The sequence below is a fragment of the Bos taurus genome, unplaced genomic scaffold, assembly GCF_002263795.3.
Source record: "Bos taurus isolate L1 Dominette 01449 registration number 42190680 breed Hereford unplaced genomic scaffold, ARS-UCD2.0 Super-Scaffold_1723_ScbfJmS_2085, whole genome shotgun sequence".
In the NCBI taxonomy this organism is placed as follows: domain Eukaryota; kingdom Metazoa; phylum Chordata; class Mammalia; order Artiodactyla; family Bovidae; genus Bos; species Bos taurus.
In genome coordinates this window covers 4,584,748-4,602,647 of record NW_020192292.1, presented here as the reverse complement: position 1 = coordinate 4,602,647, position 17,900 = coordinate 4,584,748, and positions in this window count along the sequence as shown.

The window sequence follows — 17,900 nt, the reverse complement described above, 5'->3', positions numbered from 1 at the left end:
GCCACTGTGTTGCTCCCCTCCTTGAGTGCGACGGGAGATTTCTGTGCAGTTGAAAATTGAAGCCAGCTCTTTCTTTATATCAGTGGGTTTAAAATACCCAGGAATATTTTTATATGTGTTTTTAAAATTGCAATCAACTCTACGGTCAGTATTGGGAAAAGTGAGGCTGCTGTAAGGTCCTTTACTTACTTTTACCCAAATGTATTTCTTTTGAGAAGATGGGCACTCTATGTGCATGTTCATTACATGTTGTTTCCAGCTGACTTACCCTTTAGAAAAGTCACAGCCACAGGAAATGCATGCCCTGGAGGTGACTCAGGCCCTACAATAGCACATCTCCTGCACACTTAGCCTCCGAGGAAAGTTGGCCGGTGGACTCACCACTCCACAGAAACTAAAACAAAGTTTCTATTCACTGCATCTGGAAATATTTGATCACATTCACATTTTGCTTATTTTTAATATGAGAAACATGTTTTAACCTAGCTTATTATCATTTTGAGCGGAGAAGGCTATGGTACCCCACTCAATTACTCTTGCCTGAAAAATCCCATGGGCGGAGGAGCCTGGTGGGCTGCCGTCTATGGGGTCGCACAGAGTCGGACATGACTGAAGCGACTTAGCAGCAGCAGCATATCATTTTGAGAGAAAGGTATCTTTAATCCCAACAAAGTCCCGTTTTTCATTTTTTTCTTTTATGGTTTGTGTTTCCAGTGTCAAATATAAAAACCCCTGATCTCAAAGATTTTTCCCATGTGTTTTTTCCCCTGAAAGTCATGTATTTTACATTTAAGTCTGTGACCCATTTTGAGTTAGTTTTTGTATGAGGTATGAGACTCAGGTCCAGGTTCATTCTTTTGCCTACAAATGTCTAGGTGCTCCAGCATCACTTGTTGAGAAGACCATATTATCAATACCTCCATTTAACTGCTTTTGCACCTTTGAGAAACATCAGTTGGGCATACTGGTGTGAATCTAGTCCTGAGTTCTCTTTTCCATTCCACTGATCTATGTGTCTGTCTTTCAGCCAGTACCACACTGTCTTGAGTACTGTACGTAGAGTAACCCGTAATATCAAGTGGCATGATTCCTCCCATTTTTTTCTTCTTTTTCTTCAACATTGTTTAACTACTTTAGGGTCTATAACTTTCTATATAAATTTTAGAATTAACTTGTCTATATCTAAAATTTTGCTGGCATTTTGATAGGAATTGCATTAAACCTATAGATCAGTTGGGGAAGAACTGACATCTTGACTATGATGAGTTCAGTCAGTGAACACAATACATTCTTCCATTTATTTAGTTGTCCTTTAATTTCTTTCATCAATGTTTGGTGATTCTAAGCACATAAGTCCTGTACATGTTTTGCTAGGCTTGAACCTATTTCATTTTCCTTAAAGTGATTGTAAATTACATTGGCTTTATTTGATTTCCAGATGTTCATTGTTAGCATAAGGAATGCAATAGACATTTATGTATTTCTCTTGTATCCTAAGACCTTGATGAATTCTTTTGTAAGTAGGAGTTTTCCTGTGAATTCCTTGGGATTTTCTAATTCTAGTCATTTTGTAGGCAAATAGTGACTATGCCAAAGCCTTTGACTGTGTGGATCACAATAAACTGTGGAAAATTCTGAAAGAGATGGGAATACCAGACCACCTGACCTGCCTCTTGAGAAACCTATATGCATGTCAGGAAGCAACAGTTAGAACTGGACATGGAACAACAGACTGGTTCCAAATAGGAAAAGGAGTACGTCAAGGCTGTATATTGTCACCCTGCTTACTTAACTTATATGCAGAGTACATCATGAGAAACGCTGGGCTGGAAGAAGCACAAGCTGGAATCAAGATTGCCGGGAGAAATATCAATAACCTCAGATATGCAGATGACACCACCCTTATGAAAGAAAGTGAGGAGGAACTAAAAAGGACTAAAAAGCCTGTTGATGAAAGTGAAAGAGGAGAGTGAAAAAGTGGGCTTAAAGCTCAACACTCAGAAAACTAAGATCATGGCATCTGGTCCCATCACTTCATGGGAAATAGATGGGGAAACAGTGGAAACAGTATCAGACTTTATTTTTGGGGGCTCCAAAATCACTGCAGATGGTGACTGCAGCCATGAAATTAAAAGACGCTTACTCCTTGGAAGGAGTTATAACCAACCTAGATAGCATATTCAAAAGCAGAGGCATTACTTTGCCAACAAAGGTCCATCTAGTCAAGGCTATGGGTTTTCCAGTGATCATATATGGATGTGAGAGTTGGACTGTGAAGAAGGCTGAGCACCGAAGAATTGATGCTTTTGAACTGTGGTGTTGAAGAAGACTCTTGAGAGTCCTTGGACTGCAAGGAGATCCAACCAGTCCATTCTAAAGGAGATTAGTCCTGGGATTTCTTTGGAAGGAATGATGCTAAAGCTGAAACTCCAGTACTTTGGCCACCTCATGTGAAGAGTTGACTCATTGGAAAAGATTCTGATGCTGGGAGGAATTGGGGTCAGGAGGAGAAGGGGAAGACAGAGGATGAGATGGCTGGATGGCATCACCCACTCGATGGACGTGAGTTTGAGTGAACTCCGGGAGTTGGTGATAGACAGGGAGGCCTGCTGCTGCTGCTGCTGCTAAGTCGCTTCAGTCGTGTCCGACTCTGTGTGACCCCATAGACGGCAGCCCACCAGGCTCCCCGGCCCCTGGGATTCTCCAAGCAAGAACACTGGAGTGGGTTGCCATTTCCTTCTCCAATGCATGAAAGTAAAAAGTGAAAGTGAAGTCACTCAGCCGTGTCCGACTCTTAGGGACTCCATGGACTGCAGCCTACCAGGCTCCTCTGTCCATGGGATTTTCCAGGCAAGAGTACTGAAGTGGGTCGCCATTGCCTTCTCCTACAGGGAGGCCTGGTGTGCTGCAATTTATGGGGCGGCCTGGTGTGCTGCAATTCATGGGGTTGCAAAGAGTCCGACACGACTGAGCAACTGAACTGAACTGAACTGAGGGACAGTTTTATTTCTTCCTTTCCAATCCATAGGCCATGTATTTATTGCTTTTTCTTTCCTGCTTCAAGGCTAGAACTTCCAGTACTATGTTGAATAAGAGTAGTCAAAGCTGCCATCATTGCGTTGTTTTGGATTTTAGGCGGAAAGAATTCAGCTTTTCACCATTCATCATATGAATGATTTTAGGTGTAGTTTTTGTAGAAGCTCTTTATCAAGGTGAGGTATTTTTCTTTTATTCTTAATTTGCTGAGAGTTTTTGTGTTTTAAATTATTAATGGTTGTTGAGTTTTATTAATACTTTTTCTGAATGAACATGATCATATGATTTTTCTTCTTTTACCTGTTGATATGAAGGTTACATTGATTGGTTTTTAATTGATTGATTTTTGAATATTGAACCAGCCTTAGCTAAATAAATCCCACTTGGTCATTGTTTATAATTGTTTTTATGCATTGCTGTATTTGAGTGGCTAATTTTTTGAGGATTTTAATCAAAGTCCTTGAGTACTTAAGTTCAAAGTTCTTAAGATTATGCAGTTTCCTTTTTGTCTTTTTTTTTGTCTTTCATTATTATTATTATTTTTTTTTTTTTGATACTGTGTCAGGTTGTGGTATCAAGGTACTACTTCCCCCAGAAAATGAGTTGGGAAGAGTTTCCTCTTGCATTTTTTGAAAGAATTTACACAAGACTGTTCTATAAATGTTTGGTAGAATTCTCCAGTGAAGCCATCTGAGCCTGGATATTTTCTTTTGGGAGGAGTTTTAGTTACAAATTCAATTTCTTTAATGGTATAAGAACTTTTGGGGTGCCTGTCTCAACTTGGTTGAGTTTTGGTAGTTTGTGGTTTTCAAGGAAATGTTTCTATTTCTTCTAAGTTGTAAGATTTATGAGCCTCGAGTTGTTTGTAGTGTTCTCTTATTTTTCCTCTAATGGATGCGTGCTCTGCAAGTAATATCCACTGCTTCATGCCTGATGTTGTTTATTTGCATCTTCTTTCTCTTTATCGTTGTCAGTCTTCCATTGATTTTTTTCAAGGAACCAGTGCTTTGTTTCATTGATTTTTTTTTCTCTACTGCTTTTCTTTTTTTCAGTTTTATTGATTTCTGCTTACACCTTTATCGTTTCCTTCCTTCATCCTCCTTGCTTTGGGTTTATTTTGCTTTCCTGTTTCTAATTTCTTGAGGTAGGAACTTAGATTATTTATTTTAGATTTTTCTTCTTTCCTAATGTTAGCATTTAGTGCTATAAATTTCCCTTTTCACACTGCTGTGGCTGAATACCACAGACTTTGACAGGTGTATTTTCATTTTCATTCAGTTCTATATATTTTAAAACATTTGAGACTTCTTCTTTGATCCATGGATTAAGTGTGTTGTTTAATTTCCTAATGTTTAGAGATTTTCAGTTATCTTTTTGTTATTGATTTCTAGTTAGATCCCATTGCAGTCAGAGAACATACTCTGAACGATTTAAATTATTTTAAATAGCTCATACTGTTTGAAAACTGAGTGAGATAGTATTTTTCTATATTTGAGGCATTTGGAGAGCAAAGTACTTCGTGAAGAGATGCACAGTTCTTTTGTTGGGGCACAGGTGGTTATCAATTCTTGAATACCTACTGCTCACTCACACCCTCACTGAGTGCTTTATATACATAATTTCATCTAATCCTCTCAATAACCCTTCATGGCTACTGCTATTGTAAACTTCATTTTAAATAACCCAAGCCCAGAGAGTTTAAGTGACTTGCCTGATTTCGCTTAGCTCAGGTGGGATTTGAATCTGAGTCCTTCCATCTCCAAAACTCTTTCCACTAGAGTCACAAGTGAGAAAACTGATAAGGACCTGAGCAATGGAGCATAGTACAGGACTGTGTCCTAGAAAAGCAACCAGTTATCCAATACTTCTCTTGCCACTGCTCTTCTATGATAGTGTTTAGTGCCTACATCTATTTGACATTTAATTTTTAAAGTCTTAATTCAGATAATATGGATTTTCTCAGCCACACAATGTCAAATAATTGGTTTGACTAAAGTTTCATTTCTTGACTTAAGTTTATGGAATAGAAAACTAATAATATAATGGCTAAGTCACTTAACATAGGTCTATGCCATTAATATATCTGTACAAGAGTGATGAAAATATCTACCCCAAAGATTTGTCATGGCACTGAAATAATGGATCTGAAAGTGTTTTCACTGTCGAGCATTATACAAACATATGGAATTATTATATTACTAGATAAACAAAATGATACTACTGTTTCCTAGGAACCACAGTCCCTGTCCATCGTGTAGAACAAATGTTTTTGACCTGGACACCATGAATCTCATGGATAGACTTCAGGGTTCTCTGAAATTGTATATGAACAATGTTGTTGTTTACTCACTAAGTCGTGTCTGACTTTGGGACCCCATGGACTGTAACCCACGAGGCTCCTCTGTCCATGGAATTCTCCAGGCAAGAATACTGGAATGGGTTGCCATTCTCTTCTCCAAGGGATCTTCCTAACCCAGGAATCAAACCCAAGTCTCTTGCTTGGTAGATAGAATCTTTACCACTGAGTCGTCTGTGAATCTGGCATATGGGAAGGTATATTTGGGGGAGGGAGGTATATTATCTCCTTCCAAAAGATATTTGGAACTGCCTAGATGAATGGATGAAGAAATGAAACACAAATATCTGACTTTATGCTCTAGGAAATAGCACAGTCACTGACTGCCTACTGAAGTGGCTTTGTCAGGTGTAGCCAACTTGGAGAGTGTTTTCTTATCCACAGACTTGAATGGTCTATATGCTACTTCCTATCTGCACTGAGCATACCAAGAAGCATGTTCACAAGAGAGAGAGAGAAAGTGTGTGTGTGTGTGTGTGTGTGTGTACCTAGATAGGAAGCTTCAGGCATTTCACAGACGGAACAGTCTTCTTTAAGGTTATATTTTGAACAGGTCTGTAACACTAGCCAATTGGGAACTAGAACAGCTAGCTTTACAGAACTAAGATGATTCTAACATTCTATTAATAAGATGGAATGACTGAGAACATAGAAACTGTGAAATCTCTGCAATTAATGTATAAGTCTCCAAACAATGTAGTGGTCTTGATACTGTAAAATTAGTCTGGACCAAGCCACACATTGTAAGGAGTATAGAAGAAGCTCAACGAGTGACTGAGAACCCAGGTAATAAAACAGTTAGGCAGAACTGGAAGGGATGCAATTTCTTTAGCCACATTTGGCTAAGGCATAGCACAACTCCAAAGGTAGGAAGCAGTGGAGATGAAATTAGGGCTGACCAGTAGGTGTATGTGGAGAAGGCAATGGCAGCCCACTCCAGTACTCTTGCCTGGAAAATCCCATGGACAGAGGAGCCTGGTGGGCTGCAGTCCATGGAGTCGCTAAGAGTCGGACACGACTGAGCGACTTCACTTTCAATTTTCACTTTCATGCATTGGAGAAGGAAATGGCAACCCACTCCAGTGTTCTTGCCTGGAGAATCCCAAGGATGGGGGAGCCTGGTGGGCTGCCGTCTATGGGGTCACACACAGTCGGACACGACTGAAGCGACTTAGCAGCAGCAGCAGCAGCAGCAGCACTAGGTGTATGTGAGGCTTGAGTGGGCCTAGAATGACTGCTTGACCTCAAGGGCCTGTGTAAGGCTTGGGACCCAGGACCCAGTCTGTCCCAGACTAGCTATCTATGTGGAATGTCTTGGAGTACATGAAATGCAAGAGAAAAAGAGTTGTGGTCCCAAAGGAAAACTGATATATATATCTTTGAAGTATCAACCATTGAGTCCAAGCAACTGGAAGTTTGCCAAATAAAATGCAAGGTGCCATTACTGCATGGGAAAGACCTATATTGAATATTATTTATCTGATATTCAAATTTAACTGAGTGTCCTATGTTTTTGTTTGCTGTTTCCAACAACTCTGGTTAAGTGAGAAGTCTTTTTTCAGGAGCTAAAGGAGCAGACCAGCGCTTCTTAGATTTTAATTGCCATATAAATCACCTGATAAGCCAGTCTGGGATGGGCCTCAGCACTTGTGTTTCTAAAATGTTCCCAGGTGATGCTAATGCTGCCAGCCAGAGACCATACATTAAATAACAAGGGGTTATGTAGTTGTTTAGGTTAATGTCTCAGGCACCTTTCTTGTTCCACAGTAAAAGTCCCATTATCAGCTGTATATACCTTTTGTAATGCTCAAAACAGTGACACTGGCTTTGCAAGTCTCCATCAGGCTGAGGGGCATTTGGGCTGCAAGCTTCCCTTCCCGATGATAGTGAACATGCCCATTAGCTAGTAGCAGTGATGTGTCTTGGAAGGGAATTGCCTGTGATCCCTCTCCAACAGTGTGATGAACAGTGTTCGCTATCACTGTGGACATGCTACATTAGCTGTCTGAACCAAGTCTCCGATTGGTTGAACTCCGATCTCTAGGATGGTAGCAACAGACACCACTGGATGACATTCCCATTTGAGTGGGGATGTGGCTCTGACTCTTGGCACATGGTCCTCAGGACTGTCATCTCGACATCCTTTTCTCCCATACCAGAGGCACACTTTTTGGGTAACTCTTTTTATCATCATTGGGAGGGGGAGGGTTGAAAGTTGCATCTGTACGTGTTTTCTGTGCTAATCTGAGAGCTGGACTCAACTGCAGGACTTGGGTCACTTACACACAGAGATCTCATTGTGAGGGGAGAGGAAAATGGCTGCTCCTCAGCTGCACTTTGAAATTCTGCATTAAAAAAAACACTAAGTATTCATAAGCCTCTTATTTAATCAATGAATCCCTTTGTGTTTACATCCCTCACAACTCAGGGAACAAATAGGGTTTAGTTGCTAGAAAGTGAAAACTTCAAGCTCCTCAGAATGGGGGAAATAGGAGGCAATTTAGATGAAAACAGTGAAAATGGCTCCATCCCAGTTTCTTGGTACCTAATCCTAAGGACATGCCAACCAATGCTTAATTTTTCAGTGTTCTCCACCTTTTGTTTAGGGCATTATCCATAAAGGGGTAACAAGATGCTTCTCAGCATAAATCTGTATTCTGTTGGTTAGATGCTCACCTAAAATCAGGAGACAAGGGAACAGAACAACTAGTGAGGTTTGGTAATTGCCAGTTGTCATGAATGGCCTCTGCTCTGCCATGTGCCTTCACCTTGCTCTCTCCTCTTTTGTCTAAAATTGGCATTTACCTCTCCAGAATGAGTAAACCACTGAGGAAGCATTCAAAGATCAAACTCTATCGCAATTGACCCAAAAGAAAATTTTGAGTTGACGTGATTTCAAAATGGGAAGGAAGTAAGTTCATTCTTGGGTTCTCCCACTCATAAAGGTAGTTTCAAGGAGCTCTTCAATATTAATTAGACTGTGAATTCAGTTCTGTGCAATTATGATGAGCCAGTTTGGGGAGGATGAAAGAGCTAACTTATCATATTTTTGAATTACTCATCTAGAGGCCTGAATATTTTTGTATTTCCATATTTCTCGAGTAGCACTTAATTTAATCTTAGCCCCATTTCTTTCAATAAACCATTGTTGCATCTCATAAGCAGCACAGCTTCTTCCTCTAACTCATCTCCCCGTGAAATTGGTTTAATGAAGCAGAAAGGTATGAAGCATTAGCAACAGTGGAATCTGTGTGGTAGCAGTTCATTTTTCAGAGGCACTCACATTTCCACCCTAATTTATAAAATCAGCACACAAATGATTTTTATCACGGCCATTACATCAGTATAAATTACGGCCTTTTCTATAACACGGCAGTTAGTCAAACTGTTGAAATGATATCTATTAGTCAAGGGACGGGGAGGGGGGTGCAAGGAGAGGTAGGAAAGAGTTAGTGAAAATGAGGGCTGATGGTTGTCTTACAGAAACACCAATATTAATTTACCATAATGAACAGCAATGGGGTATTTTGCAAATGTACAGATGAAAATTAAATGCGCAAAGTGAAGCAAATGGGTCAATTTGTTCAGGACAAAGAAAAGGACCTTCAATAAACAAAATGGTGCTATATAGAGACCGACAGTGATGCAATTAGTCAGGCACTCCTCCTGGCCAGTGGGCAGGCTGCGGCCGCCCTGGGCAGGGGCCATTGTTGTTGCCTCTCTCGTGGGTGTCTTCATTTATCTCATTGTAGGAACTGTCATCCTAGTTTTGTGCCCCGCAGCCTCACCATGTCAAATCCATCCTGCCAGAGCCTCCTTGGAGAGTACTGCCCACTGACATCTCCTCCTTTCTCCACTGCCACCTAGGTCGCTTGCCAGAACCTTGTAGCCACCCCCTTTCAAGTTAGGCAAACCTCAGTCATCTGACCTCATTAATATGAGCTTTGTGATCATTTAGGGATTGAGTTCACTGTTCCCTTTGCTCTCACTGTGAACCACAGTTTACCAAGCAAACAACTTACTAGTTTGACAGTTTCTTTTAGAGAGATGGTATGGATGGATGGTATAAGATGAGTTTAACCTTAAAAGAATAAATTGTTCACGTACTCCAGAAGTGACATTTAACCATAAACAATTTGTGTATAAATTGAAAGCCATTGTTGTCCATTGAATGGCATGGTCACTCTGGGTAGACTTGTGTGCTGTGAATTCTATGCGACAGTAATTAAACAATATTGAAAAAGTATCCCTTCTTCATACCAGCTTAACTACCATCTACCAGTCTACCTTACTGACAATATGTAAAATCTTTATGGGCAGGTCTGAGTTCTATGTTTATTCAATAGCTCATTCCATTAACAGATATTTATCATGCATATGCTATGTGCCAGGGACCAGACTAGTGGTTGGGATCCAATGGCAAATGAGCCTTCTAGTGGAGAAAACAATCATTGAACAAATAATTCCAAGCAAGTTATATGGGGTTTCTGAGGTTGGTTGTAATTCCACATTGGTTTCTCTCAATTATGTCTCATTACCCTCAGTCAGGGTGTATTCAGGGAATACAGATTCACTGATCAGAGGTAGTCACCGTGTCTGTTTAGTCATCATTGGATGTTGCTCAATCGTGTCTAACTCTTTGCCACCCCATGGACTATATACAGTTCATGGAATTCTTTAGGCCAGGATACTGGAGTTAGGTAGCCTTTCCCTTCTCCAGGGGATCTTCCCAACCCAGCGATTGAACCCAGGTCTCTCACCTTGCAGGCAGATTCTTTACCAGCTGAGCCACAAGGGAAGACCAAGAATACTGGAGTGGGTAGCCTATCCCTTCTCCAGCAGATCTTCTTGACCCAGGAATTGAATCAGGGTCTCCTGCACTGCAGACAGATTCTTGACCAACTGAGCTATCAGGGAAGCCCCTAGCTTCCTTGGTCACCATATCTAGATGCATATTAGTTTTGTTTGTTTGGTTTTTTTTAACCAAATTTGGTATTCTCTTAAATGATATTAAAATACAACTTACCATTGATTTGTTCAGATCTCAACCTTGCAATCCAGTAGATCCTAGTATTTTTCAATAGACAGTTTTTCAGCAGTTAGGAAATAGACTTCAGTGAAATTTGGCACCTTGGTGAACATTATAAATATTTGCTTGTATTGAATGAGGTTAATTGTTCACAAGCCCACTAATGTTAATATTGGTCAAGCTAAAATTAGTGATATCTGGTATCAAATATCCTAAAATATAATTGCAAATCTTTTTTGCTTTTTTTTCCCTAAGCACTGTTTTTTTTTTTTGTTGTTGAAGTATTGTTAATTTACAATGTGTTAATTTCAAGTGTACAGCACAGCGATTCAGTTTCATATATATATTCTTTTATATATAGGTATATATTATCAAATTCTCTCCATTATAGGTTACTACAAGGTATTGAATATAGCTCCCTGTGCTATACAGTAGGTCCTTGTTGTTTACCTATTTTATATATAGTAGTGAGTATATGTTAATCCAAAACTCCTAATTTATCTCTCCCCCCCACCACCCCACTATCCTCTTTGATAACCATAAATTTGCTTCTATGTCTATGAGTCTATTTCTGTTTTGTAAATAAGTTCATTTGTATCATTTTTAAATTCCACATATAAGTGGTATTTGTGATACCATATGATATTTTCCTTATCTTCCTTACTTCCCTTAATATAATAATCTCTAGGTCCTTCCATGTTGCTGCAAATGGCATTATCTCCTTCTTTTTATGACTGAGTAATATTCCACTGTATGTATGTGTGTGTGAGTGTCTGTATACCACATTGTCTTTATCCATTCATCTGTCAGTGGACATTTAGGCTGCTTTTATGAACATAGGGGTGCATGTATCTTTTCTAATTAAAGTTTTGTCTGTGTATACATCCAGGAGTAGGATTATTGAATGATATGGTAGTTCTATCTTTAGCCTTTTAAGGAACCTCCATACTGGTTGTATCAATTTACATTCTCATCAACAGTGTAAGAGGGTTCCCTTTTTTCCACAACCTTTCCAGCATTTATTATTTGTAGACTTTTTAATGATGGCCTTTCTCACTGGTGTGAAGTGATACCTCATTGTAGTTTTGATTTGCATTTCTCTAATAATTAGCAATATTAAGCATTGTGTGCCTGTAATGTCATCTGGTTCTTGTCATGTTATCTGCAAACAGACAGTTTTGCAACTTTATTTTTAATTTAAATTCCTTTTATTTTTCTTGTCTGACTGCTGTGGCTAGGATTTCCAAAACTATATTGAATGAAAACAGCAAGAGTGAGCATCATTCTCTTATTGCTTATCTTAGAGGAAATGTTTTTGGGTTTTGACTGTTGTGTATGATGTTAGCTATGGGTTTGTCACATATATAGCCTTTATTATGTCCACTTTCTTGAGAGTTATTTTTATCATAAATGGATATTTAATCTTATCAAAACCTTTTTCTTCCTATATTGAGATGATCATATTTTTTTTTCTTCATTTTGTCAATGAGCTGTATCACATTGATTGATTTGTGGATATTGTAAAATCCTTGCATCCCTGGGATAAATCCTCCTAGATCATGGTGTACGATCCTTTTAGTGTATTGTTGGATTCAATTTGCTAGCATTTTGTTGAGGATTCTTGCATCTATGTTCTTCAGTGATATTGGCCTGTAATTTTCTTTTTTGTGTGTTATCTTTGTCTGGTTCTGGTACCGGAATGATGGTGGCCTCATAGAATGAATTTAGAGGTATCTCTTCCTCTGCATCTGGGAAGTATAGGTGTTAACGCTTCTCTAAATGTTTGGTAGAATTCACCCATGAAGCCATCTGTTCATAGACTTTAGCCTTTTGGGAGTTTTTAAATCACTGACTCAATTTCAGCGCTGGTAATTGATTTGTTCATATTTCTATTTCTTCCTGGTTCAGTCGTGGGAAATTGTACCTTTCTGAGAATTTGTCTATTTCCTCTAGGTTGTCCATTTTATTGGCATATAGTTGCTCGTAGTAGTCTCTTATAATTCTTTGTATTTCTGTGGTGTCAGTTATAACTTCTTTTTCATTTTTAATTTTATTGATTTGGGCCCTCTCCTTTTTTCTCTTGATGATTTTGGCTAAAAAGGTTTTTTGTTTTATAAATTTTGTTTATCTTTTCAAAGAACCAGCTTTTAGTTTCGTTGATCTTTTCTATTGTTTTTTTCACTCTCTATTTCATTTATCCTCATATTTTCTATGTGATTTAAAAGACAAACACTTAAAATGATAAATTATGTGTTTTTGTTTATGGACATACATTTATATAGATATGTAATTTGTGACAATAACAATATAAAAGGTGGAAGGATCTGTAAAGGGGCAGAACTTCGCATATATTGAAAGGCAGATGTTCTTAATTTAAATTCACTTGTTATAAAGTTAGGATATTAATACTATTTATAATCTCTAGGGTAGCTACTAAGAAAAAAGCCTAAAAATATATATACAAGAAAATAACTGAGAGGGAATCAAAGTGGTACACTAGAAAAAAATTATTCACAACAGAAAGCAGTAGTGGAGAAAGTAAAGGTGTGAAAAAAGGTATAAGACATATGAAAAACAGTTCATAAAATGGCAAAACTTAACTCCTTCCCTGTTAGTAATTACTTTAGATAAAATGATTTTTAAACTCTCTAATTAAAAGGCAGACATTGGCAAAATGAATAATTACACATGGTTCAACTATCCATTTACAGAAGACTAAATTTAGATCCAAATACACAAATAGCCTGAAAGTAAAAGAAGGGAAAAGATATTCTATGCACATAGTAGCCAAAAAAGCTGATATGGCTATAGTAATATCAGAAAAATAGATTTTAAGACAAAAAAGTGTTACAAGAGATAAAGGATGACATTATATATTGATCAAAGGAATAATCCATCAGGAAGATATGACAATTATAAAGATACATGAATTTAATAACAGAGCCCCAAAATACATGGAAAAACTGACAGAATTGAAAGGAGAAGTAGACATTTGTGAAATAATAGTTGGAGCCTTAAATATCTCATTTCAAATAATGGCTAGAACAAGTAGACAGAAGATGAATAAAGAATTAGGGGACTTGAACAGCACTATAAACCAAATTAGACTTAATGGAGATACAGAACATATCACCTAACAACAAAATGTGAATTTTTCTCAAGCGTGAATGAAACATTCTGTAGGACAGACCATATGTTAAGACACAAAACAAGTTTCAAAAATTTTTTCAAAATTTAAATCATATAAAGAATCTAATCATAATGAAATCAAGCTAGAAGTCAATAACAGGAGGGATACACAAATTTTTAATATTGAAATTAAACAGTACACAGTTAAACAACCAAGTTGAAGAAAAAAATGCAAGTGAAATTAGAAAATACTTTGACATGAATGAGAAAAAACACAACATACTGACATGTATGAGGTGCAAGAAAATAGTGCTCAGAGGGATATTTATAGCTATGAATTTTTATATTATAAAGAAAGAAAGATCCCAAATTAATAACTTAACTTTGCACCTTAAGGAATAAGATAAAGAAGAGCAAGCTAAATAAAAAGCTACCAAAAGGAAATAAATAGTAAAGATAAGAGTGGAGATAATTAAAATAGAGAATATAAAAACAATAGAAAGAATAAGTGAAACCAAAAGTTTGTTCTTTGGCAAGATCAATAAAACTGAAAAATGTTTAGTGAAACTAACCAGGAAAAAAGAGAGAAGACTCAAATTACTAAAATCATAAATGAAAGTGGCATTATTACTTTAGACCTTACAGAAACAGGACTATAAGAGAATACTATGAACATTTGTATGCCAGCAAATTAGAGGCAAATTAGGTTCACATCAGGTGGCCAAAGTGTTAAAACTTCAGCTTTGGCGGCCAAAGTGTTAAAACTTCAGCTTTGGCATCAGTCCTTCCAGTGAATATTCAGGACTGATTTCCTTTAGGATTGACTGGTTTGATCTCCGTGCAGTCCAAGGGACTCTTAAGAGTCTTCTTCAACACCACAGTTCAAAAGCATCAATTCTTTGGTGCTCAGCCTTCTTTATGATCCAACTCTCACATCCGTACATGACTACTGGAAAAACCATAGCTTTGACCATACGGACCTTTGTCGGAAAAGTAATGTCTCTGATTTTTAATATGCTGTCTAGGTTTGTCATAGCTTTTCTTCCAAGGAGCAAGAGTCTTTTAATTTCATGGCTGCAGTCACCATCCACAGTGATTTTGGAGGCCAAGAAAATAAAACTGGCCACTGCTTTCATTTTTTACACTTCTATTTGCCATGAAGTGATGGAATCGTACGCCATGACCTTAGTTTTTTGAATCAAAGTTTAGGGTGGCATCATCTGCATATCTGAGGTTATCGACATTTCCCCACCAATCTTGATTCCAGATTTTGCTTCATCCAGCCCAGCATTACACATGATGTATTTTTTATAGAAGTTAAATAAGCAGGGTGACATATACAGCCTTGTTGTACTTCTTTCCCTATTTTGAACCAGTCCATTGTTCCATGTCCAGTTCTAACTGTTGCTCAGGAGGCAGGTAAGGTGGTCTGGTATTCCCATCTCTTTAAGAATTTTCCAGTTTGCTGTGATCCACAGAGTCAAAGGCTTTAGTATAGTCAATTAGGCAGAAGTAGATATTATTTCTGAAATTGCCTTGCTTTCTCTATGATCCAACGAATGCTGGTAATTTGGTCTCTGGTTCCTCTGACTTTTCTAAACCCAACTTGTATATATATCTTGAAGTTCTCAATTCACATATTGCTGAAGCCTAGTTTTGAAGGATTTTGAGCATAACCTTACTAGCATGTGAAATAAGCAGGACTGAACAGTAATTTGAACATTCTTTGGCATTGTACTTCTTTGGGATTGGAATGAAGACTGACCTTTTTCAGTTCTGTGGCCACACTGCTGAGTTTTCCAAATTTGCTGACATATTGAGTGCAACACTTTAACAGCATCATCTTTTAGGATTTTAAATAGCTTATCTGGAATTCCATCACCTCTAGCTTTGTTCATAGTAACCTTTCCTACCTGACTTCACAATCCAGGATGTCTGGCTCTAGGTGAATGATCACACCATTGTCGTCATCCAGGTCAGTTCAGTTCAGTCCCTCAGTCGTGTCCGACTCTTTGCGACCCCATGAATCACAACATGCCGGGCTTCCCTGTCCATCACCAACTCCCGGAGTTCACTCAAACTCATGTCCATCGAGTCAGTGATGCCATCCAGCCATCTCATCCTCTGTTGTCCCCTTCTCCTCCTGCCCCCAATCCCTCCCAGCATCAGAGTCTTTTCCAATGAGTCAACTCTTTGCATGAGGTGGCCAATGTACTGCAGTTTCAGCTTTAGCATCATTCCTTCCAAAGAAATCCCAGGGCTGATCTGCTTTAGAATGGACTGGTTGGATCTCCTTGCAGTCCAAGGGACTCTCAAGAGTCTTCTCCAACACCACAGTTCAAAAGCATCAATTCTTCAACGCTCAGCCTTCTTCACAGTCCAACTCGCACATCCATACATGACCACAGGAAAAACCATAGCCTTGACTAGATGAACCTTTGTTGGCAAAGTAATGTCTCTGCTTTTGAATATGCTATCTAGGTTGGTCATAACTTTCCTTCCAAGGAGTAAGCGTCTTTTAATTTCATGGCTGCAATTACCATCTGCAGTGATTTTGGAGCCCCCAAAACTAAAGTTTGACACTGTTTCCCCATCTATTTCCCATGAAGTGATGGGACCAGATGCCATGATCTTCGTTTTCTGAATGTTGAGCTTTAAGCCAACTTTTTCACTCTCCACTTTCACTTTCATCAAGAGGCTTTTTAGTTCCTCTTCACTTTCTGCCATAAGGGTGGTGTCATCTGCATATCTGAGGTTATTGATACTTCTCCCGGCAATCTTGATTCCAGCTTGTGCTTTTTTCCAGCCCAGCATTTCTCATGATGTACTCTGCATATAAGTTAAATAAACAGGGTGACAGTATACTGCCTTGACATACTCCTTTTCCTATTTGGAACCAGTCTGTTGTTCCATGTCCAGTTCTAACTGTTGCTTCCTGATATGCATACAAATATCTCAAGAGGCAGATCAGGTGGTCTGGTATTCCCATCTCTTTCAGAATTTTCCACAGTTTATTGTGATCCACACAGTCAAAGGCTTTGGCATAGTCAATAAAACAGAAATAGATGTTTTTCTGGAACTCTCTTGCTTTTTCGATGATCCAGCAGATGTTGGCAATTTGATCTCTGGTTCCTCTGCCTTTTCTAAAATAAGCTTGAACATCAGGAAGTTCATGGTTCACATATTCCTGAAGCCTGGCTTGGAGAATTTTGAGCATTACTTTACTAGTGTGTGAGATGAGTGCAATTGTGCAGTAGTTGGAGCATTCTTTGGCATTGCCTTTCTTTGGGATTGGAACGAAAACGGATCTTCTCCAGTCCTGTGGCCAGTGCTGAGTTTTCCAAATTTGCTGGCATATTGAGTGCAGCACTTTCATAGCATCATCTTTCAGGATTTGAAATAGCTCAACTGGAATTCCATCACCTCCACTAGGTTTGTTCATAGTGATGCTTTCTAAGGCCCACTTGACTTCACATTCCAGGATGTCTGGCTCTAGGTGAGTGATCACACCATCGTGATTATCTGGGTCATGAAGCTCTTTTTTGTACAGTTCTTCTGTGTATTCTTGCCATCTCTTCTTAATCTCTTCTGCTTCTGTTAGGTCCATAACATTTCTGTCCTTTACTGAGCCCATCTTTGCATGAAATGTTCCCTTGATATCTCTAATTTTCTTGAAGAGATCTCTAGTCTTTCCCATTCTGTTGTTTTCCTCTATTTCTTTGCATTGATTGCTGAGGAAGGCTTTCTTATCTCTCCTTGCTATTCTTTGGAACTCTGCATTCAGATGCCTATATCTTTCCTTTTCTCCTTTGCTTTTCACTTCTCTTCTTTTCACAGCTATTTGTAAGGCCTCCCCAGACAGCCATTTTGCTTTTTTGCATTTCTTTTCCATGGGGATGGTCTTGATCCCTGTCTCCTGTACAATGTCACGAACCTCATTCCATAGTTCATCAGGCACTCTATCTATCAGATCTAGGCCCTTAAATCTATTTCTCACTTCCACTGTATAATCATAAGGGATTTGATTTAGGTCATACCTGAATGGTCTAGTGGTTCTCCCTACTTTCTTCAATTTAAGTCTGAATTTGGCAATAAGGAGTTCATGATCTGAGCCACAGTCAGCTCCCGGTCTTGTTTTTGCTGACTGTATAGAGCTTCTCCATCTTTGGCTGCAAAGAGTATAATCAATCTGTTGACTATCTGATGATGTCCATGTATAGAGTCTTCTCTTGTGTTGTTGGAAGAGGGTGTTTGTTATGACTAGTGCATTTTCTTGGCAAAACTCTATTAGTCTTTGCCCTGCTTCATTCCGTATTCCAAGGCCAAATTTGCCTGTTACTCCAGGTGTTT